Source organism: Cherax quadricarinatus, chromosome 93 (assembly GCF_038502225.1).
Source record: "Cherax quadricarinatus isolate ZL_2023a chromosome 93, ASM3850222v1, whole genome shotgun sequence".
Lineage (NCBI taxonomy): Eukaryota > Metazoa > Arthropoda > Malacostraca > Decapoda > Parastacidae > Cherax > Cherax quadricarinatus.
The window spans coordinates 7,801,180-7,815,427 of record NC_091384.1 but is presented as its reverse complement, the minus strand read 5'-3'; the positions used below and the strand labels follow the sequence as shown (position 1 = coordinate 7,815,427).

At 43.5% G+C, this 14,248-nt stretch overlaps 1 long non-coding RNA gene across 1 annotated transcript; it reads left to right on the top strand.

Annotated features, from left to right (window-relative positions):
• Positions 1-3,244: 3,244 nt before the first annotated feature.
• Positions 3,245-4,275, top strand: LOC138855412 (uncharacterized). The gene is made up of 2 exons (XR_011394652.1): positions 3,245-3,618; positions 4,122-4,275. It is a non-coding gene; the product is annotated as an uncharacterized lncRNA (long non-coding RNA).
• Positions 4,276-14,248: the final 9,973 nt, after the last annotated feature.

The window sequence follows — 14,248 nt, the reverse complement described above, 5'->3', positions numbered from 1 at the left end:
TGGAGCAGGGAGAGAGAGGACCTAGTAGCAGTCAGTGAAGAGGCTGGGCCAGGAGCTGAGTCTCGACCCCTGCAACCACAAATAGGTGAGTACACACACACACATTATATATATATATATATGTATATATATACTATGCAAACATTTATTGATAAACAGAATACATGTGCAGAAAAACACAAACATGAATACAATGGTACAATGTATTAAAGATCATGAATTTCCTCCAGCTCCTCCGAAGCTGGAGGCGAGCCAAGTATGCAGCAAGCATTTCCCCTCTGGATGGCCACACTGAGGTGCTGGAACATGAAAGTGGCTGCCCTTGGGTCCCTGGTGGTGTTGATGAGTCTGGAACCCAATTCTTTAAGGAAACGTGGTATTTTTACCCCATGATCCCAAGGTCTCTGATCCCACTGGGACAAATTGATACTGTTGGCTTATGTCCCTGTACTTGCTGTAAGAAACTTATCATTATTTACCTTCAAGACTTTAGTGTGTTTATTGAGGAAATTGTCCAGTTTGCAGCCTTTGTCAAGCTCAGGTCCTGTTTCACTACATGATAAAGGGCTTATTGATACCTGTCCAGATGAATGTATTGTTATTAGTATTATTATAATCAAGAGGGAGCGCTAAACTCGTAGGATTATACAGTTCATGTGGTGGGGGATGGAAGGTATTCAGGTTTAATTCAGGGAACCGGAGCACAGATCCAATTCCCTAGATCAAGAGCCGCTCACCAGCGTCAAGGAACCTCCCTTAAGGGGAGATGTTAATGTAGCCCTTAGAATATATTTGAACATGATGGACACTAGTTGTGAGGGAGAAAGATCGTTCAGCAAATTGGCTCTGATGAATAATTATCTGAGAATGAGATCAGCCGGGCTGTGGCTCGTACGTTGGTTTACGTGCAGCCAGCAGCAACAGCCTGGTTGATCAGGCTCTGATCCACCAGGAGGCCTGGTCACAGACCGGGCCGCGGGGGCGTTGACCCCCGGAACTCTCTCCAGGTAAACTCCAGGTTTGTGCCTATTGGATGTTGAGATCAGTGTCCTCAAGAAGATAGTTTGATGAGTTAGTTAAAGATTTGGCAGATGTTAGATAAGAGATAAGATTTCGTTCGGAATTTTAACCCCGGAGGGTTAGCCACCCAGGATAACCCAAGAAAGTCAGTGCGTCATCGAGGACTGTCTAACTTATTTCCATTGTGGTCCTTAATCTTGTCCCCCAGGATGCGACCCACACCAGTCGACTAACACCCAGGTACCTATTTGCTGCTAGGTGAACAGGACAACAGGTGTAAGGAAACGTGTCGAAATGTTTCCACCCGCCGGGAATCGAACCCGGGCCCTCCGTGTGTGAAGCGGAAGCTTTAGCCACCAGGCCATGTGATGCATAAATGTGATGTATGGATTGCTAATTCCAGTTACTTACGTAATGTTTGATTTGTTAATTTGGTGATTTGCTGCAGACTGGAAAAATTATGAAAGAAAATATATAGATACTGAAAACCTGACACCAAAGAATTAAATAAATACACATCCATAATTATTATATACTATAGATGAAATATATTAAACTGAAAAATATAGGCAAAGTTATTCTTTAAGTCAATAAAACTGAGAATAATATAATCAGACGTCTTCCTGGAGTTTACCTGGAGAGAGTTTCGGGGGTCAACGCCCCCGCGGCCCGGTCTGTGACCAAGCCTCCTGGTGGATCAGAGCCTGATCAACCAGGCTGTTGCTGCTGGCTGCATGCAAACCAACGTACGAGCCACAGCCCGGCTGATCAGGAACTGACTTTAGGTGCTTGTCCAGTGCCAGCTTGAAGACTGCCAGGGGTCTGTTGGTAATCCCCCTTATGTGTGTTGGGAGGCAGTTGAACAGTCTCGGGCCCCTGACACTTATTGTATGGTCTCTTAACGTGCTAGTGACACCCCTGCTTTTCATTGGGGGGATGGTGCATCGTCTGCCAAGTCTTTTGCTTTCGTAGTGAGTGATTTTCGTGTGCAAGTTCGGTACTAGTCCCTCTAGGATTTTCCAGGTGTATATAATCATGTATCTCTCCCTCCTGCGTTCCAGGGAATACAGGTTTAGGAACCTCAAGCGCTCCCGGTAATTGAGGTGTTTTATCTCCGTTATGCGCGCCGTGAAGGTTCTCTGTACATTTTCTAGGTCAGCAATTTCACCTGCCTTGAAAGGTGCTGTTAGTGTGCAGCAATATTCCAGCCTAGATAGAACAAGTGACCTGAAGAGTGTCATCATGGGCTTGGCCTCCCTAGTTTTGAAGGTTCTCATTATCCATCCTGTCATTTTTCTAGCAGATGCGATTGATACAATGTTATGGTCCTTGAAGGTGAGATCCTCCGACTTGATCTCTCCCAGGTCTTTGACGTTGGTGTTTCGCTCTATTTTGTGGCCAGAATTTGTTTTGTACTCTGATGAAGATTTAATTTCCTCCTGTTTACCATATCTGAGTAATTGAAATTTCTCATCGTTGAACTTCATATTGTTTTCTGCAGCCTACTGAAAGATTTGGTTGATGTCCGCCTGGAGCCTTGCAGTGTCTGCAATGGAAGACACTGTCATGCAGATTCGGGTGTCATCTGCAAAGGAAGACACGGTGCTGTGGCTGACATCCTTGTCTATGTCAGATATGAGGATGAGGAACAAGATGGGAGCGAGTACTGTGCCTTGTGGAACAGAGCTTTTCACCGTAGCTGCCTCGGACTTTACTCTGTTGACGACTACTCTCTGTGTTCTGTTAGTGAGGAAATTATAGATCCATCGACCGACTTTTCCTGTTATTCCTTTAGCACGCATTTTGTGCGCTATTACGCCATGGTCACACTTGTCGAAGGCTTTTGAAAAGTCTGTATATATTACATCTGCATTCTTTTTGTCTTCTAGTGCATTTAGGACCTTGTCGTAGTGATCCAATAGTTGAGACAGACAGGAGCGACCTGTTCTAAACCCATGTTGCCCTGGGTTGTGTAACTGATGGGTTTCTAGATGGGTGGTGATCTTGAAACCCATCAGTTACACAACCCAGGGCAACATGGGTTTAGAACAGGTCGCTCCTGTCTGCAAATCCTAATTTTTTTTTTCAAAAACTGCTGTTTATCATTCATTTTAGTTCATTTCTTATTTAAAATTCAATTTAATGTCCATATTGAGGGCCCCCAAACCTAAAGTTCCCCGGGGCCCCCAAGGTCTAAATCCGGCCTTGAGAGAGGTTCTTTGAAGGTGGTGATTATGGTCTCTTGATCCAAGGAATGTGATCTAAGGTGATGATGATGGTCTCTTGATCCAAGGAATGTGATCTATGCCACCTGGGAGTGAACTTATCCTCCCAGGTGGCGCATGACACCCACGGGTTGAGCGCTCTATCATGAGTAGTACTGATAGTGGTGTAGCAGTGCCATCTAGTGGTGGTAGTCAGAGTTAGTCAGGTTATCAGTGTTGGTGTTATAGTGAAGGTCAGGACAGTGACCAACCTCAAGGTCACTAAAAGTTAGTTGAACTTCAGTGATCGTACAGGAAAGACGTGTTGCTCCTCCTCCTCCTGCCGCCCCGCCGGCTTTACCGCTTCATCAGCCTCTTAATACACCTAAATAACGTAAGTATTGTCTGGTGACGCATTTGTCAGTACGACAGCAGAGTTGAGCTGCAGCTCCTGGTCCCCACCAGTTAGGTCACCAAATTATTAATATTTTGTCTTAATTTTCTTTGGGGTCGAATGTCTTTGGGGGGGGAGGGGGATTGACCTTAGTGGAGGAGTTTTGATGCAAGGAACTGGAGCTGCTCCACTTCCTCTGATCAAACAATAACTCTCACACTAGACGTTACATAACCCATAATTGTGTATCCAGTTCTGGGTTATTTTTTCCATTATTAAAAAATAACAATGTCTCTTGATCCAAGGAACTTGCGCCTCGTGATCCAGATAATTTCCATATAAACAAATTAAGTCATCAGGTCCATGTAAAAGAAATATTAAAGAAAAAGATTACTGCTTAATATTAATGTTTATATCAGTAATGTTACTAGTTTATATTACGTGGTAATGTTTATATAAATGTGTGTAATGTTCATGGTTATAATGTGAATGTTTTGTTTCAGGTGTGGTAACTGAGGACTGCTGTGCCAGGCTGTGTCTGCTGCAACATTGATCAACACGGCAACATTGATCAACACGGCAACATTGATCAACACGGCAACATTGATCAACACGGCAACATTGATCAACACGGCAACATTGATCAACACGGCAACATTGATCAACACGACAACATTGATCAACACGGCAACATTGATCGACACGGCAACATTGATCAACACGGCAACATTGATCAACACGGCAACATTGATCAACACGCAACATTGATAACATTGATCAACACGCAACATTGACAACATTGATCAACACGGCAACATTGATCAACACGACAACATTGATCAACACGGCAACATTGATCAACACGGCAACATTGATCAACACGGCAACATTGATCAACACGGCAACATTGATCAACACGGCAACATTGATCAACACGGCAACATTGATCAACACGGCAACATTGATCAACACGGCAACATTGATCAACACGGCAACATTGATCAACACGGCAACATTGATCAACACGGCAACATTGATCAACACGGCAACATTGACCAGTCTGAGGGGTGGAGACAACCACACTAGTAAATGGTTTGACCCATAACATTTAGTGTGATTTAGAGATGCAGCAGTTGGAGACCTCGTTAGAGGTGGGCGGGGCCCACTTGTAAGGTATTTCCAGGTTATAAGTCCACTAGAGTTTGGTTACTGAAGCAGATAGTAATTGTATTAGGGAGGTGGTAGTGAGAGTATAAAAAACTGGAAGTAATTAATATCAGAAGTAACTTAGTGGGAAGTATTAACTTACCTCCCGACCAGAGATGAAATCTCTGGTCGGGAAATAATGAGGAATGTATTCTATAGGTTACCTTCAATGGGGTGGAGATAAAAATTAGAGAAATGGGTTGTAAAGCTTAGAATTGACGACTGATTAGATTTTAGGAAGTTTTAGTTATGTAAAGTAAAAGGACACAAATGCAACTAATGTGACATTTTATTGTGGCAACGTTTCGCTCTCCAGGAGCTTTATCCTGATAAAGCTCCTGGAGAGCGAAACGTTGCCACAATAAATGGCACATTAGTTGCACTTGTGTCCTTTTACTTTACATATTGTCGGTAATTCTACCAACTTTATTACAAGTTTTAGTTAGTGTGGTATCTATAATATGCAGCCTATAGCCAGCCTACAAGATTGTAGGAAGCAGAGATGAAATGTGTAAGTGATATATCATGGCTCATTTGGTAGTGGCGTCAACTGAAGAACCGAGATTCGATCCCTGGCACAAGTGGGGATGTTCCCTTATATCCATCGGCACTTCACATAAGAAAGAAGGAACACTGCAGCAGGCCTACCGGCCCATGCGAGGCAGGTCAAAGTCTCCCACAGGCTTAAGCCAACGCCCTAACCTAGTCAGGTCAGGTCACATTCACTTAAGGAGCACGGCATCTGACCTAGCAGTACAAGCTAGTCGGGTCCAACTCACACCCACCCACATCCACTCATGTCTTTATCTAAAATAATTTTAAAACCACACATCATCTTCCTATTTTCAGTAGTGTTGTAGAGGACATGGCCAAGTAATTTTATGTTCTGAAGTCCCAGAAATATTTTCAGTAGTATAGCCTTGTGGGTTTAGCGCTTACGACTCCAGAGTCTGTATTAGAGCGTCTAGGGGGGGATTTGTTTTGAAATTTGGTTACACAGTGTATATTTAGAGACTTTGTAGACTGATTTCACCTAGACCCCCTTGATCTTACCTAGACGCCCTTGATTTTACCTAGACCCCATGATTTTACATAGACCACCATGATCTTACCTAGACCCCCTTGATCTTACCTAGACCTTGATCTTACATAGACGCCCTTGATTTTTACCTAGACCCCATGATCTTACTTTAGACCCCCATGATCTTATTTAGACCCCCATGATCTTATTTAAACCCCCTTGATCTTATTTAGACCCCCTTGATCTTATTTAGACCCCCTTGATCTTACCTAGACTCCCCTTGGTCTTACCTAGACTTCCCTTGATCTTACCTAGACTTTTGATCTTACCTAGTCCCGCCTTGATCTTACCTAGACTCCCTTTATCTTACCTTTACCTCCCTTCATCCCCCTTTGCGCCACCACTGGAAATAAGTCAGTCTGACTTTTTGGGTCATCCTAGGTACTTTACACACACGCTGTTATGTATGATAATGTACTTGTGTATACCTGAATAAACTTACTTGCTTATTAATTAGTAAGGCCTATATCTGGAGTATGCTGCACTTTGTAGGCCTACAGTTATTTAGTTTTAATATCAAAGTAACTTGTAGAATTAGGGGATGTTAAGTAGAATAGGTAAGGTATACAACTGGAGAATCTGCTATATGCATTATGAATGCATATAGCAGGGGAGAGTAATCTCCCCTGAAGGCATAGATTACGTAGAACTGTTAGCCTGGGAACCCACCAACGACCTTCAGTAGCTGTCTGCAGTCTGTTATTGCACATGGTTTCCGTGGGGATTTTGGTGGGTTTCGGGCTTGGGTAGTGGTTGTGGTGGGTGTTCTACGTTTTTTATGCCTTTGGTCAAACTGTGCAAAGTTAAATATTGAGTTTACATCGTCTTGATCTTACCTAGACCCCCCTTGATCTTACCTAGACCCACTTGGTCTTACCTAGACCCCTTGATTTTACCTAGACCCCTTGATCTTACCTAGACTCCCATGATTTTTACCTAAACCCCCATGATCTTATTTAGATCCCCTTGATCTTACCTAGACCCCCTTGATGTTACTTAGACCCCCTTGATCTTACCTAGACTCCCCTTGATCTTACCTAGACCCCCCTTGATCTTAAGTAGACCCTTTGATCTTACCTAGACCCACTTAATATTACCTAAACGCCCTTGATCTTACCTAGACCTCCCTTGATCTTACCTAGACCCACTTGATCTTACCTAGACTCCCCATGATCTTACCTAGACTCCCATTGATCTTACCTAGACTCCCCTTGATCTTACCTATACCCCCTTGATCTTACCTAGACCCCCTTGATCTTACCTAGACTTCTTTGATCTTACCCAGACACCCTTAATCTTACCTAGACTTCCATTGATCTTACCTAGACTCCCCTTGATCTTACCTAGACCCCCTTGATCTTACCTAGATCCCTTGATATTACCTAGACCCCCTTGATCTTACCTAGATCACCCTTGATCTTACCTAGATCACCCTTGATCTTACCTAGATCACCCTTGATCTTACCTAGACCCCCTTGATTTTACCTAGACCCCCTTGATCTTACCTAGACTCCCATGATCTTATTTAGATCCCCTTGATCTTACCTAGACCCCCTTGATCTTACCTAGACTCCCCTTGATCTTGCCTAGACTCCCCATGATCTTACCTAGACCCCCCTTGATCTTACCTAGATCACCCTTGATCTTACCTAGATCACCCTTGATCTTACCTAGATCACCCTTGATCTTACCTAGATCACCCTTGATCTTACCTAGACCCTCTTGATCTTTACCTAGACCCTTTTGATTTTTCCTAGACCCCTTGATCTTTTCTAGACCCCTTGATCTTACCTAGACTCGCCTTGATCTTGCCTAGACTCCCCTTGATCTTTTCTAGACCCCCTTGATCTTACCTAGACCCCCTTTATTTTTTCTAGACTCCCCTTGATCTTACCTAGACTCCCTTGATCTTACCTAGACTCGCCTTGATCTTCCCTTGATCTTACTTAGACCCCCCGTGAGCTTACGTAGACTCTTTGATCTTACCTAGACTTTTTTTTATCTTACCTAGACCTTGATCTTACCTAGACCCCGCTTGATCTTACCTAGACCCCTTTGATCTTACCTAGACCCCGCTTGATTTTACCTAGACCCCTTTGATCTTACCTAGATCCCCCTTGATCTTATGTAGACGCTTTAATCTTACCTAGACTCCCCTTGATCTTACCTAGACTCCCTTTGATCTTACCTAGAACCCTTGATCTTACCTAGACCCCTTGATCTTACCTAGACCCCCTTCATCTTAGCTAGACTCCCTTCATTTTAGCTAGACTCCCTTCATCTTACCTAGACTCCCCTTGATCTTACCTAGACCTTGATCTTTCCTAGACCCCCTTGATCTTATCTAGATCACCTTCGATCTTTCCTAGAACCCAGTTGATCTTACCTAGACCCCCTTGATCTTATCTTTACCTCCCTTCATCCCCCTTTGCGCCACCACTGGAAATAAGTCACTGTCTGACTTTTTGGGTCATCCTAAGTACTTTACACACACGCTGTTATGTATGATAATGTAATTGTGTATACCTGAATAAACTTACTTGCTTACTAATTAGTAAGGCCTATATCTGGAGTATGCTGCACTTTGTAGGCCTACAGTTATTTAGTTTTAATATCAAAGTAACTTGTAGAATTAGGGGGTGTTAAGTAGAATAGGTAAGGTATACAACTGGAGAATCTGCTATATGCATTATGAATGCATATAGCAGGGGAGAGTAATCTCCCCTGAAGGCATAGATTACGTAGAACTGTTAGCCTGGGAACCCACCAACGACCTTCAGTAGCTGTCTGCAGTCTGTTATTGCACATGGTTTCCGTGGGGATTTTGGTGGGTTTCGGGCTTGGGTAGTGGTTGTGGTGGGTGTTCTACGTTTTTTATGCCTTTGGTCAAACTGTGCAAAGTTAAATATTGAGTTTACATCGTCTTGATCTTACCTAGACCCCTCTTGATTTTACCTAGACCTCCCTTGATCTTACTTAAACCCCCTTGATCTTACCTAGACCTCCCTTGATCTTGCCTAGACCCCCTTGATCTTACGTAGATCCCTCTTGATCTCACCTAGACCCCTCTTGATCTCGCCTAGACCTCCCTTGATCTTATCTAAACCCCCTTGATCTTACCTAGACCCCCTTGATCTTATCTAAACCCCCTTGATCTTTTCTAGACCCCCTTGACCTTACCTAGACCCCTTGATCTTACCTAGACTCCAGTTGGTCTTACCTAGACTCGCCTTGATCTTGCCTAGCCTCCCCTTGATCTTACCTAGACCCCCTTGAGCTTACGTAGACTTTTTGATCTTACCTAGATCCCCCTTGATCCTACCTAGACCCCTTGATCCCTTGATCTTTCCTAGACCCCCCCTTCATCTTACCTTTACCTCCCTTCATCCCCCTTTGCGCCACCACTGGAAATAATAAGTCAGTCTGACTTTTTGGGTCATCCTAGGTACTTTACACACACGCTGTTATGTATGATAATATATTTGTGTATACCTGAATAAACTTACTTGCTTATTAATTAGTAAGGCCTATATCTGGAGTATGCTGCACTTTGTAGGCCTACAGTTACTTAGTTTTAATATCAAAGTAACTTGTAGAATTAGGGGATGTTAAGTAGAATAGGTAAGGTATAGAACTGGAGAATCTGCTATATGCATTATGAATGCATATAGCAGGGGAGAGTAATCTCCCCTGAAGGCATAGATTACGTAGAACTGTTAGCCTGGGAACCCACCAACGACCTTCAGTAGCTGTCTGCAGTCTGTTATTGCACATGGTTTCCGTGGGGATTTTGGTGGGTTTCGGGCTGGAGTTTACCTGGAGAGAGTTCCGGGGGTCAACGCCCCCACGGCCCGGTCTGTGACCAGGCCTCTTGGTGGATCAGAGCCTGATCAACCAGGCTGTTACTGCTGGCTTCACGCAAACCAGTGTACGAGTCACAGCCTGGCTGGTCAGGAACCGACTTTAGGTGCTTGTCCAGTGCCAGCTTGGGTAGTGGTAGTGGTGGGTGTTCTACGTTTTTATGCCTTTGGCCAAACTGTGCAAAGTTAACATGACTCACGAAATCGTAATGACATGATTGCAAACAAACTGTACCACGGGCGGGTATGGTATGGTTTGTAATCATGTCATTACGATTTAGTGAGTCATGTTAACGGCTTTGAGGGGGCTTGAGCTAGAGTTCGTCACGGCCACGCTAGCTGGAGATTCGTCTGTGAAAACATGCATTTGTGGTCACAGTGGTGGCCTATGCTAACCTTCCTATGGTGTAGAAATATACCTAGTTGGACGAATCTTATTGTGGCTAGCTGGTCTAGTGGGTAACGCGACGGGCTGGAGTTTTGTGACTGATCGCGGGTTCTATTCCCGCCCGTGGTATGGTTAATATTGGTTCATTGAGTTTACACAATTTCATATTTGGAAAATTTAAGCGGCGTTCAGGTTCCCATGAAAATAAAAGTACTAGCGTTCAGAATTACAGTTGGTTTGATAGTTTGTAAGTAGTGAAGTCTAACACTTCTGGCAACAGTACATTAATGATGAAAATGAAAACCTCTGAGATCTGAAGTGAAGTGTTAGTCGGCAGAAAGGCTTCACTATTATTTGATGTTGACGAGTATAGTTAGGGGGGTGATTTAGACTGGTATTAGTGAGAATAAGATTATTAACCCTGCTGGGTTAGAAACCCCAATAATAGGTAAAGTGTGTGGGGGCTGGAATGTAGTGGTGACCAGGATGCCAGCCATGACTGGCAAATAACCTACCTTATGAATTCAGGCTTAGCATAGTAGTGTGTTAGGAGACTGGTACACGACAGCGCTTCTCCAACTGGTAAGACTGTTGTCTTGGTAGTTAGGACCATTTTCATGTTAAATTTGGATTCCCTTCAAGGGGTGTCGATTAGTGAAGGTATCTTGAGACAAGCAGTTGCGAGTACCCTCCCCTTCCTTGGATCAAACCTGATTGCCCAACAGCTTGGGCAATGTGTATAACCCTTATGGGTAATATATAGTTATGGGAAATTTTGTTAGGTGCACATTTACCCAATGTAAAATTGTTTGAATGGGGGGGGGGGGGGAAGCGGTAAACTCTCGGGGGACAGGTCGATGAAAGTCAATCAGGTTTGATTCAGAGGAGAGTAGTGCTAGTTGGCTTTATAATTTTTTTCTTTTCCTCCAGTTAAATAGACGCCTATAAGGATTAGGAGTAGGTTTGGTTAGGTTGTAATGTATCTGTTACGGAGTTTACCCTCCAACTTGTTTAATTGCAGCAGAATCCTCCTGACAAGACGTGATCATGACTGGAGACCAGTGTTCTAATAGCCTATGTGTGACTTGTGTACAAGCTGGCACTGGACAAGCACCTAAAGTCAGTTCCTGATCAGCCGGGCTGTGGCTCGTACGTTGGTTTGCGTGCAGCCAGCAGCAACAGCCTGGTTGATCAGGCGCTGATCCACCAGGAGGCCTGGTCACAGACCGGGCCGCGGGGGCGTTGACCCCCGAAACTCTCTCCAGGTAAACACTTTGTATTATCAGGAACCAAACACCAGGTCTATTTCATTAAAAAAAAATGTATCATACCTCAAACTACTAACAATGGCAGCATTGAGGCTGTTCGCCTCATTACTACTGTTAGTAGGGTTGGGGTAGGTTTTTTTTTTTTTTTTTCTCCCCCGAGCTTAAAGCTCCCGAGTTGTGTGAATGTTGTCTCCTGCTGACAAACAGCAGTTGAGGCTCCTCAAAGCTGTTTCTTTTTTCTATTTCTTTTGTGTTCTTTGAACACCATTGTGTTCCTTTAACATTTTGCTGTGATAAAGACACTTTTATTTATTACATTTTAATTGATAAACTTAAGATCATCAAATCTTGTAGACTGAAGATATTCATGGGGGCAGCTGCTGTGTGGCGAAGACCGTGTTGTGGGCAGCTGCTGTGTGGCGAAGACCGTGTCGTGGGCAGCTGCTGTGTGGCGAAGACCGTGTTGTGGGCAGCTGCTGTGTGGCGAAGACCGTGTTGTGGGCAGCTGCTGTGTGGCGAAGACCGTGTTGTGGGCAGCTGCTGTGTGGCGAAGACCGTGTTGTGGGCAGCTGCTGTGTGGCGAAGACCGTGTTGTGGGCAGCTGCTGTGTGGCGAAGACCGTGTTGTGGGCAGCTGCTGTGTGGCGAAGACCGTGTTGTGGGCAGCTGCTGTGTGGCGAAGACCGTGTTGTGGGCAGCTGCTGTGTGGCGAAGACCGTGTTGTGGGCAGCTGCAAGTCTTCAGATATGTCATCACCAGCAGCAACACCCCAAAACAGTGTCTGCAAAGATAAAAGTATGGGCATTACTAGATTATTCGTTAACTGCAGTAAGCAATAGTTTAAAGTCTTACTATATATCTAGAATGCTTCCTTCAACATTTTGTAGAAAGAAAAATAGCTAAAATATTTTCGAAGTTGATCAAAAATTACCATGAAATTGGAGTAATTCAAGTTTTTGCATTACCAGAGGTTGATGGACCTGGAGGTGTTGTTGGTGTGGTGGATGGCAGAGGAGTGACTAGTGGCGCCACTATTCTTGACCTCCATGGCTAAATGGCGCCATTGACATGGAGGAGGGGGAAGGGTGATGACGTCAGTGGTTGTTTGTGGGGAGGGGGAAGGTCGTTAAGGGAAGGATCGGGGGTTTGCAGCTTAGTTTAATATGTTTATTATGCACCCCATACCCATCCTGTGGGCGGTAGTCAAAAGATTACAGAGGTACATAATTGGTCCAGGGACTGGACTCCAAAGTTTTGATAGCTGAGCAAGTTACAGAGGTAATGAACTCACAATTTACAAAGGTAATGAACTCTCAATTTACAAAGGTAATGCAGCTGAGTAGTTAGTTGTTACTGGTGGGAGGGTGATGGGGAGGGGTAGGAGGGATGGTTGTCACTTGGTAATTACTAAGGAACTAACACAGTCTTGTTACTGTGTGTTAACGTGGCCTTGATATCTGAAAAGACCTGAACACTAGCCCAAACACACTCATTTGCCAAATATTCGTAATTCTAATGAACAATGTCCTTGGACTCGTGTTGAAAACAGTCTCCTTGATGTTGGGCTTACGTATTTGACATCTTTGGGTTTAGTGCTTAGTTTTGATAGTGGTAAGCCACAGCACCGTGTCTTCCTTTGCAGATGACACCCGAATTTGCATGACAGTGTCATCCATTGAAGACACTGCAAGACTCCAGGTGGACATCAACCAAATCTTTAAATGGGCCGCAGAAAACAATATGACGTTCAATGATGAGAAATTTCAATTACTCCGATATGAAAAACGTGAGGAAATTAACCCTTCGAGGGTCGACAGGCCCTCTCCGAAACTCGTTCTCAGGGTCGGCCAAATTTAAAAAAAAAAATTATTTTCTCTTATGAAAAGATAGAGAATCTTTTCCTGATCATAAAGACACCAAAAGTTTGTAATTTGATAGAAAACTTACGGAATTATGCTCTCGCAAAGTTAGCGGTCTCGGCGATGTTTACGCATCGGCGATTTTGCCCACTTTGAGCCCCATTTTCGGCCAATTTCACTGTACTAGTCGACAAAAAACATGAATATTTCGCTAGAACTCCATTTTTTCTATCGAATGGGTGCAAGAAACCACCCATTTATGAAATTCAACTATCCAGCGCAGTGGTCAGAATTTAGCAATTTTGCCAATTTCACACAAATTTCAAAAGATGCCAATTTCCGAATAGGGTCCAGAATAAACAAGAAAGACATTCCTGGCACTAAAATGACATTTCCTCTAGTCATTAGTCACGTCTCAAGGCCCCTCTTATATTCTTTTGCTTTCCACTTTGAATTTTTATTCTCACAAAAAATATAAGATTTACTGTTATGCAGACTACTGCATTAGTGTAAAAAATGGTATAAATATTATTGCTGCACTTGTGAAAGAATATTAGACTCACCAGTTGACGAGTATTGCACGCTTGGCACGATTTCTTTACTTTTGAAGTTTGGTAAAAATCGAACATTTCTGCTACTTTGAGCTCAATTTCAAGGTACCTTTCATTGTAAAACCAGTCAAAATCATCTCAATTTCTGTAATATGTCTTCCATTCTATAAAATGAGACCAAGAAAACTAGAATACAACAATAAATACCATACGAAAATACACTGCAAAGTCGCTCATTTATTCCAAAAAAATGGTCAAAGTTTTTTTTTTCTCATTATGCACTGTGTGCTGCAGGATTTTTTTTAGACTGTGCATACTGACCACATAGACACATTCTTTCATATGAAGGCCTACCAGCTTTCTCCCACTAGATTTGAGGCCGCTAGAATTTATGCGTACTAGTACGTCAAAAACCCCT